The following is a 21,871-nucleotide window of genomic DNA, read 5'->3' as shown; positions in this document are numbered from 1 at the left end:
CACACACACAAGCACACACCTACCTTTGTTGCCTGCAGATGCCTCCTTGGCTGTCCCCAAACGGTATCAAACCAACACCCACGGGAAGCTGTAAGCATAGAGGACATGCCTGCACCCCATTGGACTTACCTGTGTGGGTTAAATCCGGGTTATTTGACAACCTATGGCGGTGATGGTTCTGCTCAGGCAGAGCAGTGCTGATGCTCCTCATAAAGCTGTCGCTGCTGTGAAGGTTCTAGGTGACATCACAAATCCCTTTGGTTACATACACAACAAAGCTGGGTTGTTGTTGTTTACACTCTGCAAGGCCTGTGGAAGTGAGTGACATCATAGCACTGTAGTTCTGAGGGTTCAAGATGGATGCAACAATCTCCTGTTGCTTCTATGAAGGCCGTAATAGACGACATCACCAAACAGCTCCATAGTCACATACACAGCAAAGGAGAGATGTTGTTTACACCTAGTGATGTCAGTGGTATTGAGTGACATCACAGCACAGTGCTAAGGCTCCTGGGCCTGGACACAGCAGCGGCTGCAATATCTCAACGGAGAATACGTTTATATCTATATGTGTGTGTGCGCATATATATATATATATATATATATATATATATATATATATATATATATTTCTCCGCCGAAATCACTTTTAAACCCATTTCCACCTTTTTTTCCCTTCTCTTCCTCTTACTTTTTTTTCACGTTTTTTTACGTTTTTCTCCTTTTCGCCTCTTTTCTGGGCGTATTATTCTTCTTTTTCTTCTTTTTTTTCGTCTAATGCATACCCCATCAGTGCAGCAATGCTTATTCAATACCGCCAGCAGATGGAGACACTGGGGGATAATTTTCTAAGGATTTATACTGATTTTTCCTGTCTGAATTTGTCGCACAGAAAGTTGCAGGCCAAATATGTGTGACATTTCTGCGACTTTAGCTTCTAGAGCATTTTTACAACATTATACATAGGTGCTGAATACATAAAAAGCGACTGTTCAGCGACAGACAAGTCGCATCGGCTGAAAGTAGGCCAGAATGTCAGTCCATGTTGGAGCAGGTTTAGATACAGTCTAAAGCATAGATCTCAAAGTCTGTGCACAGAATTTAGCAAGGGCCTCGCACCTTCTGATGCATCAGGTAGGTGCACAATAGCATAGCCTAACCCTCTGTACTTTGGTCTATATTGATGCGGGACATAGACAGCCAGCTGATGACCAATCCATTAGTGCAATGGATGGCTGGAAGCATTTGTCTTTGCCTTTGCAATACCACAGAAGCAATGCATGGTCAATGTACAGCAATGACACACCTGTGTGAACAGCCAGGAGACCCCCCCCCCCCCCCATGTTATGTTACATAGTTACATAGTTAGTACGGTCGAAAAAAGACATATGTCCATCACGTTCAACCAGGGAATTAAGGGGTAGGGGTGTGGCGCGATATTGGGGAAGGGATGAGATTTTATATTTCTTCATAAGCATTAATCTTATTTTGTCAATTAGGAACATTCAGCACCCACCCGCTATCAAGGCAGCTGCCTATCATGTCATGCCCTACCTGCACAGGTGTGCTGGCTACTCAAATGATCCAATTAAGGAGGCCATTTAGTCAGCAGCAGCAGAAGTCCTGTGCCTGGACGCTCCAACAGGGGCCAGACACAAGCAGAAGCAGAAGCAGCAGAAGCAGCAGCAGCACCACCTTTTGTTTTTTGGCTGCAGCAGCAGCAAGGCCCACAGGGCTGGCTAGCTGGCTAGCCAGCAAGCAGGTAGCAATGAAAGTAGGAATCTTTCTTTTTAACCCTGTAAGGGGGTGGTGCACTGTACCCGAAGATACTGCCATATCGGGTCAATGCATAGGGCGACGGAAGCAAGCTTCGAAATCGGCCCCCGTTCTCAAAAATCCATTTAATATATGGTCCCCAGATAGGGGACGTATCAGATATTAAACTGATAAGAACAGATACTACACTTGATCTTAGCCAAAAGGCCGAGAAGCGATAACCGTGAAAGGGGCGGGCCCAACAAGGTCCCCTTCATGGGCACTATCACTGCTTGCTGTCAGGGAGGCTGCCAGACAATTTTCCATGCACACTCTGGGCTGGGGGGCAGTCAACCACCAGTACACACAGCAGAACCTAAACCCATACCATTATTGCTAAGCAGCAAGACAGGGGCCCATTGCACTCCCACGGGGCCTTTTTAAATGCAATCCATAACCCGGATTTGCCAGGAACCCTTCTTACTCCTCCTACTTGCATGTGACACTGGGCTTAGGATCTGCATAGGAAACACACACACAAGCACACACCTACCTTTGTTGCCTGCAGATGCCTCCTTGGCTGTCCCCAAACGGTATCAAACCAACACCCACGGGAAGCTGTAAGCATAGAGGACATGCCTGCACCCCATTGGACTTACCTGTGTGGGTTAAATCCGGGTTATTTGACAACCTATGGCGGTGATGGTTCTGCTCAGGCAGAGCAGTGCTGATGCTCCTCATAAAGCTGTCGCTGCTGTGAAGGTTCTAGGTGACATCACAAATCCCTTTGGTTACATACACAACAAAGCTGGGTTGTTGTTGTTTACACTCTGCAAGGCCTGTGGAAGTGAGTGACATCATAGCACTGTAGTTCTGAGGGTTCAAGATGGATGCAACAATCTCCTGTTGCTTCTATGAAGGCCGTAATAGACGACATCACCAAACAGCTCCATAGTCACATACACAGCAAAGGAGAGATGTTGTTTACACCTAGTGATGTCAGTGGTATTGAGTGACATCACAGCACAGTGCTAAGGCTCCTGGGCCTGGACACAGCAGCGGCTGCAATATCTCAACGGAGAATACGTTTATATCTATATGTGTGTGTGCGCATATATATATATATATATATATATATATATATATATATATATATATATATTTCTCCGCCGAAATCACTTTTAAACCCATTTCCACCTTTTTTTCCCTTCTCTTCCTCTTACTTTTTTTTCACGTTTTTTTACGTTTTTCTCCTTTTCGCCTCTTTTCTGGGCGTATTATTCTTCTTTTTCTTCTTTTTTTTCGTCTAATGCATACCCCATCAGTGCAGCAATGCTTATTCAATACCGCCAGCAGATGGAGACACTGGGGGATAATTTTCTAAGGATTTATACTGATTTTTCCTGTCTGAATTTGTCGCACAGAAAGTTGCAGGCCAAATATGTGTGACATTTCTGCGACTTTAGCTTCTAGAGCATTTTTACAACATTATACATAGGTGCTGAATACATAAAAAGCGACTGTTCAGCGACAGACAAGTCGCATCGGCTGAAAGTAGGCCAGAATGTCAGTCCATGTTGGAGCAGGTTTAGATACAGTCTAAAGCATAGATCTCAAAGTCTGTGCACAGAATTTAGCAAGGGCCTCGCACCTTCTGATGCATCAGGTAGGTGCACAATAGCATAGCCTAACCCTCTGTACTTTGGTCTATATTGATGCGGGACATAGACAGCCAGCTGATGACCAATCCATTAGTGCAATGGATGGCTGGAAGCATTTGTCTTTGCCTTTGCAATACCACAGAAGCAATGCATGGTCAATGTACAGCAATGACACACCTGTGTGAACAGCCAGGAGACCCCCCCCCCCCCCCATGTTATGTTACATAGTTACATAGTTAGTACGGTCGAAAAAAGACATATGTCCATCACGTTCAACCAGGGAATTAAGGGGTAGGGGTGTGGCGCGATATTGGGGAAGGGATGAGATTTTATATTTCTTCATAAGCATTAATCTTATTTTGTCAATTAGGAACATTCAGCACCCACCCGCTATCAAGGCAGCTGCCTATCATGTCATGCCCTACCTGCACAGGTGTGCTGGCTACTCAAATGATCCAATTAAGGAGGCCATTTAGTCAGCAGCAGCAGAAGTCCTGTGCCTGGACGCTCCAACAGGGGCCAGACACAAGCAGAAGCAGAAGCAGCAGAAGCAGCAGCAGCACCACCTTTTGTTTTTTGGCTGCAGCAGCAGCAAGGCCCACAGGGCTGGCTAGCTGGCTAGCCAGCAAGCAGGTAGCAATGAAAGTAGGAATCTTTCTTTTTAACCCTGTAAGGGGGTGGTGCACTGTACCCGAAGATACTGCCATATCGGGTCAATGCATAGGGCGACGGAAGCAAGCTTCGAAATCGGCCCCCGTTCTCAAAAATCCATTTAATATATGGTCCCCAGATAGGGGACGTATCAGATATTAAACTGATAAGAACAGATACTACACTTGATCTTAGCCAAAAGGCCGAGAAGCGATAACCGTGAAAGGGGCGGGCCCAACAAGGTCCCCTTCATGGGCACTATCACTGCTTGCTGTCAGGGAGGCTGCCAGACAATTTTCCATGCACACTCTGGGCTGGGGGGCAGTCAACCACCAGTACACACAGCAGAACATAAACCCATACCATTATTGCTAAGCAGCAAGACAGGGGCCCATTGCACTCCCACGGGGCCTTTTTAAATGCAATCCATAACCCGGATTTGCCAGGAACCCTTCTTACTCCTCCTACTTGCATGTGACACTGGGCTTAGGATCTGCATAGGAAACACACACACAAGCACACACCTACCTTTGTTGCCTGCAGATGCCTCCTTGGCTGTCCCCAAACGGTATCAAACCAACACCCACGGGAAGCTGTAAGCATAGAGGACATGCCTGCACCCCATTGGACTTACCTGTGTGGGTTAAATCCGGGTTATTTGACAACCTATGGCGGTGATGGTTCTGCTCAGGCAGAGCAGTGCTGATGCTCCTCATAAAGCTGTCGCTGCTGTGAAGGTTCTAGGTGACATCACAAATCCCTTTGGTTACATACACAACAAAGCTGGGTTGTTGTTGTTTACACTCTGCAAGGCCTGTGGAAGTGAGTGACATCATAGCACTGTAGTTCTGAGGGTTCAAGATGGATGCAACAATCTCCTGTTGCTTCTATGAAGGCCGTAATAGACGACATCACCAAACAGCTCCATAGTCACATACACAGCAAAGGAGAGATGTTGTTTACACCTAGTGATGTCAGTGGTATTGAGTGACATCACAGCACAGTGCTAAGGCTCCTGGGCCTGGACACAGCAGCGGCTGCAATATCTCAACGGAGAATACGTTTATATCTATATGTGTGTGTGCGCATATATATATATATATATATATATATATATATATATATATATATATATATATTTCTCCGCCGAAATCACTTTTAAACCCATTTCCACCTTTTTTTTCCCTTCTCTTCCTCTTACTTTTTTTTCACGTTTTTTTACGTTTTTCTCCTTTTCGCCTCTTTTCTGGGCGTATTATTCTTCTTTTTCTTCTTTTTTTTCGTCTAATGCATACCCCATCAGTGCAGCAATGCTTATTCAATACCGCCAGCAGATGGAGACACTGGGGGATAATTTTCTAAGGATTTATACTGATTTTTCCTGTCTGAATTTGTCGCACAGAAAGTTGCAGGCCAAATATGTGTGACATTTCTGCGACTTTAGCTTCTAGAGCATTTTTACAACATTATACATAGGTGCTGAATACATAAAAAGCGACTGTTCAGCGACAGACAAGTCGCATCGGCTGAAAGTAGGCCAGAATGTCAGTCCATGTTGGAGCAGGTTTAGATACAGTCTAAAGCATAGATCTCAAAGTCTGTGCACAGAATTTAGCAAGGGCCTCGCACCTTCTGATGCATCAGGTAGGTGCACAATAGCATAGCCTAACCCTCTGTACTTTGGTCTATATTGATGCGGGACATAGACAGCCAGCTGATGACCAATCCATTAGTGCAATGGATGGCTGGAAGCATTTGTCTTTGCCTTTGCAATACCACAGAAGCAATGCATGGTCAATGTACAGCAATGACACACCTGTGTGAACAGCCAGGAGACCCCCCCCCCCCCCCATGTTATGTTACATAGTTACATAGTTAGTACGGTCGAAAAAAGACATATGTCCATCACGTTCAACCAGGGAATTAAGGGGTAGGGGTGTGGCGCGATATTGGGGAAGGGATGAGATTTTATATTTCTTCATAAGCATTAATCTTATTTTGTCAATTAGGAACATTCAGCACCCACCCGCTATCAAGGCAGCTGCCTATCATGTCATGCCCTACCTGCACAGGTGTGCTGGCTACTCAAATGATCCAATTAAGGAGGCCATTTAGTCAGCAGCAGCAGAAGTCCTGTGCCTGGACGCTCCAACAGGGGCCAGACACAAGCAGAAGCAGAAGCAGCAGAAGCAGCAGCAGCACCACCTTTTGTTTTTTGGCTGCAGCAGCAGCAAGGGCCCACAGGGCTGGCTAGCTGGCTAGCCAGCAAGCAGGTAGCAATGAAAGTAGGAATCTTTCTTTTTAACCCTGTAAGGGGGTGGTGCACTGTACCCGAAGATACTGCCATATCGGGTCAATGCATAGGGCGACGGAAGCAAGCTTCGAAATCGGCCCCCGTTCTCAAAAATCCATTTAATATATGGTCCCCCAGATAGGGGACGTATCAGATATTAAACTGATAAGAACAGATACTACACTTGATCTTAGCCAAAAGGCCGAGAAGCGATAACCGTGAAAGGGGCGGGCCCAACAAGGTCCCCTTCATGGGCACTATCACTGCTTGCTGTCAGGGAGGCTGCCAGACAATTTTCCATGCACACTCTGGGCTGGGGGGCAGTCAACCACCAGTACACACAGCAGAACCTAAACCCATACCATTATTGCTAAGCAGCAAGACAGGGGCCCATTGCACTCCCACGGGGCCTTTTTAAATGCAATCCATAACCCGGATTTGCCAGGAACCCTTCTTACTCCTCCTACTTGCATGTGACACTGGGCTTAGGATCTGCATAGGAAACACACACACAAGCACACACCTACCTTTGTTGCCTGCAGATGCCTCCTTGGCTGTCCCCAAACGGTATCAAACCAACACCCACGGGAAGCTGTAAGCATAGAGGACATGCCTGCACCCCATTGGACTTACCTGTGTGGGTTAAATCCGGGTTATTTGACAACCTATGGCGGTGATGGTTCTGCTCAGGCAGAGCAGTGCTGATGCTCCTCATAAAGCTGTCGCTGCTGTGAAGGTTCTAGGTGACATCACAAATCCCTTTGGTTACATACACAACAAAGCTGGGTTGTTGTTGTTTACACTCTGCAAGGCCTGTGGAAGTGAGTGACATCATAGCACTGTAGTTCTGAGGGTTCAAGATGGATGCAACAATCTCCTGTTGCTTCTATGAAGGCCGTAATAGACGACATCACCAAACAGCTCCATAGTCACATACACAGCAAAGGAGAGATGTTGTTTACACCTAGTGATGTCAGTGGTATTGAGTGACATCACAGCACAGTGCTAAGGCTCCTGGGCCTGGACACAGCAGCGGCTGCAATATCTCAACGGAGAATACGTTTATATCTATATGTGTGTGTGCGCATATATATATATATATATATATATATATATATATATATATATATATATATATATATATTTCTCCGCCGAAATCACTTTTAAACCCATTTCCACCTTTTTTTCCCTTCTCTTCCTCTTACTTTTTTTTCACGTTTTTTTACGTTTTTCTCCTTTTCGCCTCTTTTCTGGGCGTATTATTCTTCTTTTTCTTCTTTTTTTTCGTCTAATGCATACCCCATCAGTGCAGCAATGCTTATTCAATACCGCCAGCAGATGGAGACACTGGTGGATAATTTTCTAAGGATTTATACTGATTTTTCCTGTCTGAATTTGTCGCACAGAAAGTTGCAGGCCAAATATGTGTGACATTTCTGCGACTTTAGCTTCTAGAGCATTTTTACAACATTATACATAGGTGCTGAATACATAAAAAGCGACTGTTCAGCGACAGACAAGTCGCATCGGCTGAAAGTAGGCCAGAATGTCAGTCCATGTTGGAGCAGGTTTAGATACAGTCTAAAGCATAGATCTCAAAGTCTGTGCACAGAATTTAGCAAGGGCCTCGCACCTTCTGATGCATCAGGTAGGTGCACAATAGCATAGCCTAACCCTCTGTACTTTGGTCTATATTGATGCGGGACATAGACAGCCAGCTGATGACCAATCCATTAGTGCAATGGATGGCTGGAAGCATTTGTCTTTGCCTTTGCAATACCACAGAAGCAATGCATGGTCAATGTACAGCAATGACACACCTGTGTGAACAGCCAGGAGACCCCCCCCCCCCCCCATGTTATGTTACATAGTTACATAGTTAGTACGGTCGAAAAAAGACATATGTCCATCACGTTCAACCAGGGAATTAAGGGGTAGGGGTGTGGCGCGATATTGGGGAAGGGATGAGATTTTATATTTCTTCATAAGCATTAATCTTATTTTGTCAATTAGGAACATTCAGCACCCACCCGCTATCAAGGCAGCTGCCTATCATGTCATGCCCTACCTGCACAGGTGTGCTGGCTACTCAAATGATCCAATTAAGGAGGCCATTTAGTCAGCAGCAGCAGAAGTCCTGTGCCTGGACGCTCCAACAGGGGCCAGACACAAGCAGAAGCAGAAGCAGCAGAAGCAGCAGCAGCACCACCTTTTGTTTTTTGGCTGCAGCAGCAGCAAGGCCCACAGGGCTGGCTAGCTGGCTAGCCAGCAAGCAGGTAGCAATGAAAGTAGGAATCTTTCTTTTTAACCCTGTAAGGGGGTGGTGCACTGTACCCGAAGATACTGCCATATCGGGTCAATGCATAGGGCGACGGAAGCAAGCTTCGAAATCGGCCCCCGTTCTCAAAAATCCATTTAATATATGGTCCCCAGATAGGGGACGTATCAGATATTAAACTGATAAGAACAGATACTACACTTGATCTTAGCCAAAAGGCCGAGAAGCGATAACCGTGAAAGGGGCGGGCCCAACAAGGTCCCCTTCATGGGCACTATCACTGCTTGCTGTCAGGGAGGCTGCCAGACAATTTTCCATGCACACTCTGGGCTGGGGGGCAGTCAACCACCAGTACACACAGCAGAACCTAAACCCATACCATTATTGCTAAGCAGCAAGACAGGGGCCCATTGCACTCCCACGGGGCCTTTTTAAATGCAATCCATAACCCGGACCCGGATTTGCCAGGAACCCTTCTTACTCCTCCTACTTGCATGTGACACTGGGCTTAGGATCTGCATAGGAAACACACACACAAGCACACACCTACCTTTGTTGCCTGCAGATGCCTCCTTGGCTGTCCCCAAACGGTATCAAACCAACACCCACGGGAAGCTGTAAGCATAGAGGACATGCCTGCACCCCATTGGACTTACCTGTGTGGGTTAAATCCGGGTTATTTGACAACCTATGGCGGTGATGGTTCTGCTCAGGCAGAGCAGTGCTGATGCTCCTCATAAAGCTGTCGCTGCTGTGAAGGTTCTAGGTGACATCACAAATCCCTTTGGTTACATACACAACAAAGCTGGGTTGTTGTTGTTTACACTCTGCAAGGCCTGTGGAAGTGAGTGACATCATAGCACTGTAGTTCTGAGGGTTCAAGATGGATGCAACAATCTCCTGTTGCTTCTATGAAGGCCGTAATAGACGACATCACCAAACAGCTCCATAGTCACATACACAGCAAAGGAGAGATGTTGTTTACACCTAGTGATGTCAGTGGTATTGAGTGACATCACAGCACAGTGCTAAGGCTCCTGGGCCTGGACACAGCAGCGGCTGCAATATCTCAACGGAGAATACGTTTATATCTATATGTGTGTGTGCGCATATATATATATATATATATATATATATATATATATATATATATATATATTTCTCCGCCGAAATCACTTTTAAACCCATTTCCACCTTTTTTTCCCTTCTCTTCCTCTTACTTTTTTTTCACGTTTTTTTACGTTTTTCTCCTTTTCGCCTCTTTTCTGGGCGTATTATTCTTCTTTTTCTTCTTTTTTTTCGTCTAATGCATACCCCATCAGTGCAGCAATGCTTATTCAATACCGCCAGCAGATGGAGACACTGGGGGATAATTTTCTAAGGATTTATACTGATTTTTCCTGTCTGAATTTGTCGCACAGAAAGTTGCAGGCCAAATATGTGTGACATTTCTGCGACTTTAGCTTCTAGAGCATTTTTACAACATTATACATAGGTGCTGAATACATAAAAAGCGACTGTTCAGCGACAGACAAGTCGCATCGGCTGAAAGTAGGCCAGAATGTCAGTCCATGTTGGAGCAGGTTTAGATACAGTCTAAAGCATAGATCTCAAAGTCTGTGCACAGAATTTAGCAAGGGCCTCGCACCTTCTGATGCATCAGGTAGGTGCACAATAGCATAGCCTAACCCTCTGTACTTTGGTCTATATTGATGCGGGACATAGACAGCCAGCTGATGACCAATCCATTAGTGCAATGGATGGCTGGAAGCATTTGTCTTTGCCTTTGCAATACCACAGAAGCAATGCATGGTCAATGTACAGCAATGACACACCTGTGTGAACAGCCAGGAGACCCCCCCCCCCCCCCATGTTATGTTACATAGTTACATAGTTAGTACGGTCGAAAAAAGACATATGTCCATCACGTTCAACCAGGGAATTAAGGGGTAGGGGTGTGGCGCGATATTGGGGAAGGGATGAGATTTTATATTTCTTCATAAGCATTAATCTTATTTTGTCAATTAGGAACATTCAGCACCCACCCGCTATCAAGGCAGCTGCCTATCATGTCATGCCCTACCTGCACAGGTGTGCTGGCTACTCAAATGATCCAATTAAGGAGGCCATTTAGTCAGCAGCAGCAGAAGTCCTGTGCCTGGACGCTCCAACAGGGGCCAGACACAAGCAGAAGCAGAAGCAGCAGAAGCAGCAGCAGCACCACCTTTTGTTTTTTGGCTGCAGCAGCAGCAAGGCCCACAGGGCTGGCTAGCTGGCTAGCCAGCAAGCAGGTAGCAATGAAAGTAGGAATCTTTCTTTTTAACCCTGTAAGGGGGTGGTGCACTGTACCCGAAGATACTGCCATATCGGGTCAATGCATAGGGCGACGGAAGCAAGCTTCGAAATCGGCCCCCGTTCTCAAAAATCCATTTAATATATGGTCCCCAGATAGGGGACGTATCAGATATTAAACTGATAAGAACAGATACTACACTTGATCTTAGCCAAAAGGCCGAGAAGCGATAACCGTGAAAGGGGCGGGCCCAACAAGGTCCCCTTCATGGGCACTATCACTGCTTGCTGTCAGGGAGGCTGCCAGACAATTTTCCATGCACACTCTGGGCTGGGGGGCAGTCAACCACCAGTACACACAGCAGAACCTAAACCCATACCATTATTGCTAAGCAGCAAGACAGGGGCCCATTGCACTCCCACGGGGCCTTTTTAAATGCAATCCATAACCCGGATTTGCCAGGAACCCTTCTTACTCCTCCTACTTGCATGTGACACTGGGCTTAGGATCTGCATAGGAAACACACACACAAGCACACACCTACCTTTGTTGCCTGCAGATGCCTCCTTGGCTGTCCCCAAACGGTATCAAACCAACACCCACGGGAAGCTGTAAGCATAGAGGACATGCCTGCACCCCATTGGACTTACCTGTGTGGGTTAAATCCGGGTTATTTGACAACCTATGGCGGTGATGGTTCTGCTCAGGCAGAGCAGTGCTGATGCTCCTCATAAAGCTGTCGCTGCTGTGAAGGTTCTAGGTGACATCACAAATCCCTTTGGTTACATACACAACAAAGCTGGGTTGTTGTTGTTTACACTCTGCAAGGCCTGTGGAAGTGAGTGACATCATAGCACTGTAGTTCTGAGGGTTCAAGATGGATGCAACAATCTCCTGTTGCTTCTATGAAGGCCGTAATAGACGACATCACCAAACAGCTCCATAGTCACATACACAGCAAAGGAGAGATGTTGTTTACACCTAGTGATGTCAGTGGTATTGAGTGACATCACAGCACAGTGCTAAGGCTCCTGGGCCTGGACACAGCAGCGGCTGCAATATCTCAACGGAGAATACGTTTATATCTATATGTGTGTGTGCGCATATATATATATATATATATATATATATATATATATATATATATATATATATTTCTCCGCCGAAATCACTTTTAAACCCATTTCCACCTTTTTTTCCCTTCTCTTCCTCTTACTTTTTTTTCACGTTTTTTTACGTTTTTCTCCTTTTCGCCTCTTTTCTGGGCGTATTATTCTTCTTTTTCTTCTTTTTTTTCGTCTAATGCATACCCCATCAGTGCAGCAATGCTTATTCAATACCGCCAGCAGATGGAGACACTGGGGGATAATTTTCTAAGGATTTATACTGATTTTTCCTGTCTGAATTTGTCGCACAGAAAGTTGCAGGCCAAATATGTGTGACATTTCTGCGACTTTAGCTTCTAGAGCATTTTTACAACATTATACATAGGTGCTGAATACATAAAAAGCGACTGTTCAGCGACAGACAAGTCGCATCGGCTGAAAGTAGGCCAGAATGTCAGTCCATGTTGGAGCAGGTTTAGATACAGTCTAAAGCATAGATCTCAAAGTCTGTGCACAGAATTTAGCAAGGGCCTCGCACCTTCTGATGCATCAGGTAGGTGCACAATAGCATAGCCTAACCCTCTGTACTTTGGTCTATATTGATGCGGGACATAGACAGCCAGCTGATGACCAATCCATTAGTGCAATGGATGGCTGGAAGCATTTGTCTTTGCCTTTGCAATACCACAGAAGCAATGCATGGTCAATGTACAGCAATGACACACCTGTGTGAACAGCCAGGAGACCCCCCCCCCCCCCCATGTTATGTTACATAGTTACATAGTTAGTACGGTCGAAAAAAGACATATGTCCATCACGTTCAACCAGGGAATTAAGGGGTAGGGGTGTGGCGCGATATTGGGGAAGGGATGAGATTTTATATTTCTTCATAAGCATTAATCTTATTTTGTCAATTAGGAACATTCAGCACCCACCCGCTATCAAGGCAGCTGCCTATCATGTCATGCCCTACCTGCACAGGTGTGCTGGCTACTCAAATGATCCAATTAAGGAGGCCATTTAGTCAGCAGCAGCAGAAGTCCTGTGCCTGGACGCTCCAACAGGGGCCAGACACAAGCAGAAGCAGAAGCAGCAGAAGCAGCAGCAGCACCACCTTTTGTTTTTTGGCTGCAGCAGCAGCAAGGCCCACAGGGCTGGCTAGCTGGCTAGCCAGCAAGCAGGTAGCAATGAAAGTAGGAATCTTTCTTTTTAACCCTGTAAGGGGGTGGTGCACTGTACCCGAAGATACTGCCATATCGGGTCAATGCATAGGGCGACGGAAGCAAGCTTCGAAATCGGCCCCCGTTCTCAAAAATCCATTTAATATATGGTCCCCAGATAGGGGACGTATCAGATATTAAACTGATAAGAACAGATACTACACTTGATCTTAGCCAAAAGGCCGAGAAGCGATAACCGTGAAAGGGGCGGGCCCAACAAGGTCCCCTTCATGGGCACTATCACTGCTTGCTGTCAGGGAGGCTGCCAGACAATTTTCCATGCACACTCTGGGCTGGGGGGCAGTCAACCACCAGTACACACAGCAGAACCTAAACCCATACCATTATTGCTAAGCAGCAAGACAGGGGCCCATTGCACTCCCACGGGGCCTTTTTAAATGCAATCCATAACCCGGATTTGCCAGGAACCCTTCTTACTCCTCCTACTTGCATGTGACACTGGGCTTAGGATCTGCATAGGAAACACACACACAAGCACACACCTACCTTTGTTGCCTGCAGATGCCTCCTTGGCTGTCCCCAAACGGTATCAAACCAACACCCACGGGAAGCTGTAAGCATAGAGGACATGCCTGCACCCCATTGGACTTACCTGTGTGGGTTAAATCCGGGTTATTTGACAACCTATGGCGGTGATGGTTCTGCTCAGGCAGAGCAGTGCTGATGCTCCTCATAAAGCTGTCGCTGCTGTGAAGGTTCTAGGTGACATCACAAATCCCTTTGGTTACATACACAACAAAGCTGGGTTGTTGTTGTTTACACTCTGCAAGGCCTGTGGAAGTGAGTGACATCATAGCACTGTAGTTCTGAGGGTTCAAGATGGATGCAACAATCTCCTGTTGCTTCTATGAAGGCCGTAATAGACGACATCACCAAACAGCTCCATAGTCACATACACAGCAAAGGAGAGATGTTGTTTACACCTAGTGATGTCAGTGGTATTGAGTGACATCACAGCACAGTGCTAAGGCTCCTGGGCCTGGACACAGCAGCGGCTGCAATATCTCAACGGAGAATACGTTTATATCTATATGTGTGTGTGCGCATATATATATATATATATATATATATATATATATATATATATATATATATATTCTCCGCCGAAATCACTTTTAAACCCATTTCCACCTTTTTTTCCCTTCTCTTCCTCTTACTTTTTTTTCACGTTTTTTTACGTTTTTCTCCTTTTCGCCTCTTTTCTGGGCGTATTATTCTTCTTTTTCTTCTTTTTTTTCGTCTAATGCATACCCCATCAGTGCAGCAATGCTTATTCAATACCGCCAGCAGATGGAGACACTGGGGGATAATTTTCTAAGGATTTATACTGATTTTTCCTGTCTGAATTTGTCGCACAGAAAGTTGCAGGCCAAATATGTGTGACATTTCTGCGACTTTAGCTTCTAGAGCATTTTTACAACATTATACATAGGTGCTGAATACATAAAAAGCGACTGTTCAGCGACAGACAAGTCGCATCGGCTGAAAGTAGGCCAGAATGTCAGTCCATGTTGGAGCAGGTTTAGATACAGTCTAAAGCATAGATCTCAAAGTCTGTGCACAGAATTTAGCAAGGGCCTCGCACCTTCTGATGCATCAGGTAGGTGCACAATAGCATAGCCTAACCCTCTGTACTTTGGTCTATATTGATGCGGGACATAGACAGCCAGCTGATGACCAATCCATTAGTGCAATGGATGGCTGGAAGCATTTGTCTTTGCCTTTGCAATACCACAGAAGCAATGCATGGTCAATGTACAGCAATGACACACCTGTGTGAACAGCCAGGAGACCCCCCCCCCCCCCCATGTTATGTTACATAGTTACATAGTTAGTACGGTCGAAAAAAGACATATGTCCATCACGTTCAACCAGGGAATTAAGGGGTAGGGGTGTGGCGCGATATTGGGGAAGGGATGAGATTTTATATTTCTTCATAAGCATTAATCTTATTTTGTCAATTAGGAACATTCAGCACCCACCCGCTATCAAGGCAGCTGCCTATCATGTCATGCCCTACCTGCACAGGTGTGCTGGCTACTCAAATGATCCAATTAAGGAGGCCATTTAGTCAGCAGCAGCAGAAGTCCTGTGCCTGGACGCTCCAACAGGGGCCAGACACAAGCAGAAGCAGAAGCAGCAGAAGCAGCAGCAGCACCACCTTTTGTTTTTTGGCTGCAGCAGCAGCAAGGCCCACAGGGCTGGCTAGCTGGCTAGCCAGCAAGCAGGTAGCAATGAAAGTAGGAATCTTTCTTTTTAACCCTGTAAGGGGGTGGTGCACTGTACCCGAAGATACTGCCATATCGGGTCAATGCATAGGGCGACGGAAGCAAGCTTCGAAATCGGCCCCCGTTCTCAAAAATCCATTTAATATATGGTCCCCAGATAGGGGACGTATCAGATATTAAACTGATAAGAACAGATACTACACTTGATCTTAGCCAAAAGGCCGAGAAGCGATAACCGTGAAAGGGGCGGGCCCAACAAGGTCCCCTTCATGGGCACTATCACTGCTTGCTGTCAGGGAGGCTGCCAGACAATTTTCCATGCACACTCTGGGCTGGGGGGCAGTCAACCACCAGTACACACAGCAGAACCTAAACCCATACCATTATTGCTAAGCAGCAAGACAGGGGCCCATTGCACTCCCACGGGGCCTTTTTAAATGCAATCCATAACCCGGATTTGCCAGGAACCCTTCTTACTCCTCCTACTTGCATGTGACACTGGGCTTAGGATCTGCATAGGAAACACACACACAAGCACACACCTACCTTTGTTGCCTGCAGATGCCTCCTTGGCTGTCCCCAAACGGTATCAAACCAACACCCACGGGAAGCTGTAAGCATAGAGGACATGCCTGCACCCCATTGGACTTACCTGTGTGGGTTAAATCCGGGTTATTTGACAACCTATGGCGGTGATGGTTCTGCTCAGGCAGAGCAGTGCTGATGCTCCTCATAAAGCTGTCGCTGCTGTGAAGGTTCTAGGTGACATCACAAATCCCTTTGGTTACATACACAACAAAGCTGGGTTGTTGTTGTTTACACTCTGCAAGGCCTGTGGAAGTGAGTGACATCATAGCACTGTAGTTCTGAGGGTTCAAGATGGATGCAACAATCTCCTGTTGCTTCTATGAAGGCCGTAATAGACGACATCACCAAACAGCTCCATAGTCACATACACAGCAAAGGAGAGATGTTGTTTACACCTAGTGATGTCAGTGGTATTGAGTGACATCACAGCACAGTGCTAAGGCTCCTGGGCCTGGACACAGCAGCTGGCTGCAATATCTCAACGGAGAATACGTTTATATCTATATGTGTGTGTGCGCATATATATATATATATATATATATATATATATATATATATATATATATATATTTCTCCGCCGAAATCACTTTTAAACCCATTTCCACCTTTTTTTCCCTTCTCTTCCTCTTACTTTTTTTTCACGTTTTTTTACGTTTTTCTCCTTTTCGCCTCTTTTCTGGGCGTATTATTCTTCTTTTTCTTCTTTTTTTTCGTCTAATGCATACCCCATCAGTGCAGCAATGCTTATTCAATACCGCCAGCAGATGGAGACACTGGGGGATAATTTTCTAAGGATTTATACTGATTTTTCCTGTCTGAATTTGTCGCACAGAAAGTTGCAGGCCAAATATGTGTGACATTTCTGCGACTTTAGCTTCTAGAGCATTTTTACAACATTATACATAGGTGCTGAATACATAAAAAGCGACTGTTCAGCGACAGACAAGTCGCATCGGCTGAAAGTAGGCCAGAATGTCAGTCCATGTTGGAGCAGGTTTAGATACAGTCTAAAGCATAGATCTCAAAGTCTGTGCACAGAATTTAGCAAGGGCCTCGCACCTTCTGATGCATCAGGTAGGTGCACAATAGCATAGCCTAACCCTCTGTACTTTGGTCTATATTGATGCGGGACATAGACAGCCAGCTGATGACCAATCCATTAGTGCAATGGATGGCTGGAAGCATTTGTCTTTGCCTTTGCAATACCACAGAAGCAATGCATGGTCAATGTACAGCAATGACACACCTGTGTGAACAGCCAGGAGACCCCCCCCCCCCCCCATGTTATGTTACATAGTTACATAGTTAGTACGGTCGAAAAAAGACATATGTCCATCACGTTCAACCAGGGAATTAAGGGGTAGGGGTGTGGCGCGATATTGGGGAAGGGATGAGATTTTATATTTCTTCATAAGCATTAATCTTATTTTGTCAATTAGGAACATTCAGCACCCACCCGCTATCAAGGCAGCTGCCTATCATGTCATGCCCTACCTGCACAGGTGTGCTGGCTACTCAAATGATCCAATTAAGGAGGCCATTTAGTCAGCAGCAGCAGAAGTCCTGTGCCTGGACGCTCCAACAGGGGCCAGACACAAGCAGAAGCAGAAGCAGCAGAAGCAGCAGCAGCACCACCTTTTGTTTTTTGGCTGCAGCAGCAGCAAGGCCCACAGGGCTGGCTAGCTGGCTAGCCAGCAAGCAGGTAGCAATGAAAGTAGGAATCTTTCTTTTTAACCCTGTAAGGGGGTGGTGCACTGTACCCGAAGATACTGCCATATCGGGTCAATGCATAGGGCGACGGAAGCAAGCTTCGAAATCGGCCCCCGTTCTCAAAAATCCATTTAATATATGGTCCCCAGATAGGGGACGTATCAGATATTAAACTGATAAGAACAGATACTACACTTGATCTTAGCCAAAAGGCCGAGAAGCGATAACCGTGAAAGGGGCGGGCCCAACAAGGTCCCCTTCATGGGCACTATCACTGCTTGCTGTCAGGGAGGCTGCCAGACAATTTTCCATGCACACTCTGGGCTGGGGGGCAGTCAACCACCAGTACACACAGCAGAACCTAAACCCATACCATTATTGCTAAGCAGCAAGACAGGGGCCCATTGCACTCCCACGGGGCCTTTTTAAATGCAATCCATAACCCGGATTTGCCAGGAACCCTTCTTACTCCTCCTACTTGCATGTGACACTGGGCTTAGGATCTGCATAGGAAACACACACACAAGCACACACCTACCTTTGTTGCCTGCAGATGCCTCCTTGGCTGTCCCCAAACGGTATCAAACCAACACCCACGGGAAGCTGTAAGCATAGAGGACATGCCTGCACCCCATTGGACTTACCTGTGTGGGTTAAATCCGGGTTATTTGACAACCTATGGCGGTGATGGTTCTGCTCAGGCAGAGCAGTGCTGATGCTCCTCATAAAGCTGTCGCTGCTGTGAAGGTTCTAGGTGACATCACAAATCCCTTTGGTTACATACACAACAAAGCTGGGTTGTTGTTGTTTACACTCTGCAAGGCCTGTGGAAGTGAGTGACATCATAGCACTGTAGTTCTGAGGGTTCAAGATGGATGCAACAATCTCCTGTTGCTTCTATGAAGGCCGTAATAGACGACATCACCAAACAGCTCCATAGTCACATACACAGCAAAGGAGAGATGTTGTTTACACCTAGTGATGTCAGTGGTATTGAGTGACATCACAGCACAGTGCTAAGGCTCCTGGGCCTGGACACAGCAGCGGCTGCAATATCTCAACGGAGAATACGTTTATATCTATATGTGTGTGTGCGCATATATATATATATATATATATATATATATATATATATATATATATATATATATATTTCTCCGCCGAAATCACTTTTAAACCCATTTCCACCTTTTTTTCCCTTCTCTTCCTCTTACTTTTTTTTCACGTTTTTTTACGTTTTTCTCCTTTTCGCCTCTTTTCTGGGCGTATTATTCTTCTTTTTCTTCTTTTTTTTCGTCTAATGCATACCCCATCAGTGCAGCAATGCTTATTCAATACCGCCAGCAGATGGAGACACTGGGGGATAATTTTCTAAGGATTTATACTGATTTTTCCTGTCTGAATTTGTCGCACAGAAAGTTGCAGGCCAAATATGTGTGACATTTCTGCGACTTTAGCTTCTAGAGCATTTTTACAACATTATACATAGGTGCTGAATACATAAAAAGCGACTGTTCAGCGACAGACAAGTCGCATCGGCTGAAAGTAGGCCAGAATGTCAGTCCATGTTGGAGCAGGTTTAGATACAGTCTAAAGCATAGATCTCAAAGTCTGTGCACAGAATTTAGCAAGGGCCTCGCACCTTCTGATGCATCAGGTAGGTGCACAATAGCATAGCCTAACCCTCTGTACTTTGGTCTATATTGATGCGGGACATAGACAGCCAGCTGATGACCAATCCATTAGTGCAATGGATGGCTGGAAGCATTTGTCTTTGCCTTTGCAATACCACAGAAGCAATGCATGGTCAATGTACAGCAATGACACACCTGTGTGAACAGCCAGGAGACCCCCCCCCCCCCCCATGTTATGTTACATAGTTACATAGTTAGTACGGTCGAAAAAAGACATATGTCCATCACGTTCAACCAGGGAATTAAGGGGTAGGGGTGTGGCGCGATATTGGGGAAGGGATGAGATTTTATATTTCTTCATAAGCATTAATCTTATTTTGTCAATTAGGAACATTCAGCACCCACCCGCTATCAAGGCAGCTGCCTATCATGTCATGCCCTACCTGCACAGGTGTGCTGGCTACTCAAATGATCCAATTAAGGAGGCCATTTAGTCAGCAGCAGCAGAAGTCCTGTGCCTGGACGCTCCAACAGGGGCCAGACACAAGCAGAAGCAGAAGCAGCAGAAGCAGCAGCAGCACCACCTTTTGTTTTTTGGCTGCAGCAGCAGCAAGGCCCACAGGGCTGGCTAGCTGGCTAGCCAGCAAGCAGGTAGCAATGAAAGTAGGAATCTTTCTTTTTAACCCTGTAAGGGGGTGGTGCACTGTACCCGAAGATACTGCCATATCGGGTCAATGCATAGGGCGACGGAAGCAAGCTTCGAAATCGGCCCCCGTTCTCAAAAATCCATTTAATATATGGTCCCCAGATAGGGGACGTATCAGATATTAAACTGATAAGAACAGATACTACACTTGATCTTAGCCAAAAGGCCGAGAAGCGATAACCGTGAAAGGGGCGGGCCCAACAAGGTCCCCTTCATGGGCACTATCACTGCTTGCTGTCAGGGAGGCTGCCAGACAATTTTCCATGCACACTCTGGGCTGGGGGGCAGTCAACCACCAGTACACACAGCAGAACCTAAACCCATACCATTATTGCTAAGCAGCAAGACAGGGGCCCATTGCACTCCCACGGGGCCTTTTTAAATGCAATCCATAACCCGGATTTGCCAGGAACCCTTCTTACTCCTCCTACTTGCATGTGACACTGGGCTTAGGATCTGCATAGGAAACACACACACAAGCACACACCTACCTTTGTTGCCTGCAGATGCCTCCTTGGCTGTCCCCAAACGGTATCAAACCAACACCCACGGGAAGCTGTAAGCATAGAGGACATGCCTGCACCCCATTGGACTTACCTGTGTGGGTTAAATCCGGGTTATTTGACAACCTATGGCGGTGATGGTTCTGCTCAGGCAGAGCAGTGCTGATGCTCCTCATAAAGCTGTCGCTGCTGTGAAGGTTCTAGGTGACATCACAAATCCCTTTGGTTACATACACAACAAAGCTGGGTTGTTGTTGTTTACACTCTGCAAGGCCTGTGGAAGTGAGTGACATCATAGCACTGTAGTTCTGAGGGTTCAAGATGGATGCAACAATCTCCTGTTGCTTCTATGAAGGCCGTAATAGACGACATCACCAAACAGCTCCATAGTCACATACACAGCAAAGGAGAGATGTTGTTTACACCTAGTGATGTCAGTGGTATTGAGTGACATCACAGCACAGTGCTAAGGCTCCTGGGCCTGGACACAGCAGCGGCTGCAATATCTCAACGGAGAATACGTTTATATCTATATGTGTGTGTGCGCATATATATATATATATATATATATATATATATATATATATATATATATATATATTCTCCGCCGAAATCACTTTTAAACCCATTTCCACCTTTTTTTCCCTTCTCTTCCTCTTACTTTTTTTTCACGTTTTTTTACGTTTTTCTCCTTTTCGCCTCTTTTCTGGGCGTATTATTCTTCTTTTTCTTCTTTTTTTTCGTCTAATGCATACCCCATCAGTGCAGCAATGCTTATTCAATACCGCCAGCAGATGGAGACACTGGGGGATAATTTTCTAAGGATTTATACTGATTTTTCCTGTCTGAATTTGTCGCACAGAAAGTTGCAGGCCAAATATGTGTGACATTTCTGCGACTTTAGCTTCTAGAGCATTTTTACAACATTATACATAGGTGCTGAATACATAAAAAGCGACTGTTCAGCGACAGACAAGTCGCATCGGCTGAAAGTAGGCCAGAATGTCAGTCCATGTTGGAGCAGGTTTAGATACAGTCTAAAGCATAGATCTCAAAGTCTGTGCACAGAATTTAGCAAGGGCCTCGCACCTTCTGATGCATCAGGTAGGTGCACAATAGCATAGCCTAACCCTCTGTACTTTGGTCTATATTGATGCGGGACATAGACAGCCAGCTGATGACCAATCCATTAGTGCAATGGATGGCTGGAAGCATTTGTCTTTG

At 45.8% G+C, this 21,871-nt stretch overlaps 9 non-coding genes across 9 annotated transcripts; all 9 read right to left on the bottom strand.

Moving 5' to 3' along the window:
* Window positions 1-1,804: 1,804 nt before the first annotated feature.
* On the bottom strand, window positions 1,805-1,995 carry LOC130304991 (U2 spliceosomal RNA). Its single transcript, XR_008854676.1, has one exon. It is a non-coding gene; the product is annotated as a U2 spliceosomal RNA (small nuclear RNA).
* Window positions 1,996-4,091: 2,096 nt separating this feature from the next.
* LOC130304990 (U2 spliceosomal RNA) lies at window positions 4,092-4,282 on the bottom strand. The gene has a single exon (XR_008854675.1). It is a non-coding gene; the product is annotated as a U2 spliceosomal RNA (small nuclear RNA).
* Window positions 4,283-6,382: 2,100 nt separating this feature from the next.
* On the bottom strand, window positions 6,383-6,574 carry LOC130305009 (U2 spliceosomal RNA). The gene has a single exon (XR_008854694.1). It is a non-coding gene; the product is annotated as a U2 spliceosomal RNA (small nuclear RNA).
* Window positions 6,575-8,678: 2,104 nt separating this feature from the next.
* LOC130304988 (U2 spliceosomal RNA) lies at window positions 8,679-8,869 on the bottom strand. The gene has a single exon (XR_008854674.1). It is a non-coding gene; the product is annotated as a U2 spliceosomal RNA (small nuclear RNA).
* A 2,102-nt stretch (window positions 8,870-10,971) lies between these two features.
* LOC130304987 (U2 spliceosomal RNA) lies at window positions 10,972-11,162 on the bottom strand. The gene has a single exon (XR_008854673.1). It is a non-coding gene; the product is annotated as a U2 spliceosomal RNA (small nuclear RNA).
* Window positions 11,163-13,260: 2,098 nt separating this feature from the next.
* On the bottom strand, window positions 13,261-13,451 carry LOC130304986 (U2 spliceosomal RNA). The gene has a single exon (XR_008854672.1). It is a non-coding gene; the product is annotated as a U2 spliceosomal RNA (small nuclear RNA).
* A 2,097-nt stretch (window positions 13,452-15,548) lies between these two features.
* LOC130304985 (U2 spliceosomal RNA) lies at window positions 15,549-15,739 on the bottom strand. Its single transcript, XR_008854671.1, has one exon. It is a non-coding gene; the product is annotated as a U2 spliceosomal RNA (small nuclear RNA).
* Window positions 15,740-17,838: 2,099 nt separating this feature from the next.
* Window positions 17,839-18,029, bottom strand: LOC130304984 (U2 spliceosomal RNA). Its single transcript, XR_008854670.1, has one exon. It is a non-coding gene; the product is annotated as a U2 spliceosomal RNA (small nuclear RNA).
* A 2,102-nt stretch (window positions 18,030-20,131) lies between these two features.
* On the bottom strand, window positions 20,132-20,322 carry LOC130304983 (U2 spliceosomal RNA). The gene has a single exon (XR_008854669.1). It is a non-coding gene; the product is annotated as a U2 spliceosomal RNA (small nuclear RNA).
* Window positions 20,323-21,871: the final 1,549 nt, after the last annotated feature.

The sequence above is a fragment of the Hyla sarda genome, unplaced genomic scaffold (genome assembly GCF_029499605.1).
Source record: "Hyla sarda isolate aHylSar1 unplaced genomic scaffold, aHylSar1.hap1 scaffold_1300, whole genome shotgun sequence".
Lineage (NCBI taxonomy): Eukaryota > Metazoa > Chordata > Amphibia > Anura > Hylidae > Hyla > Hyla sarda.
Note: the sequence above shows the minus strand (reverse complement) of the source record. Positions and strands in the feature narration are given on the sequence as shown.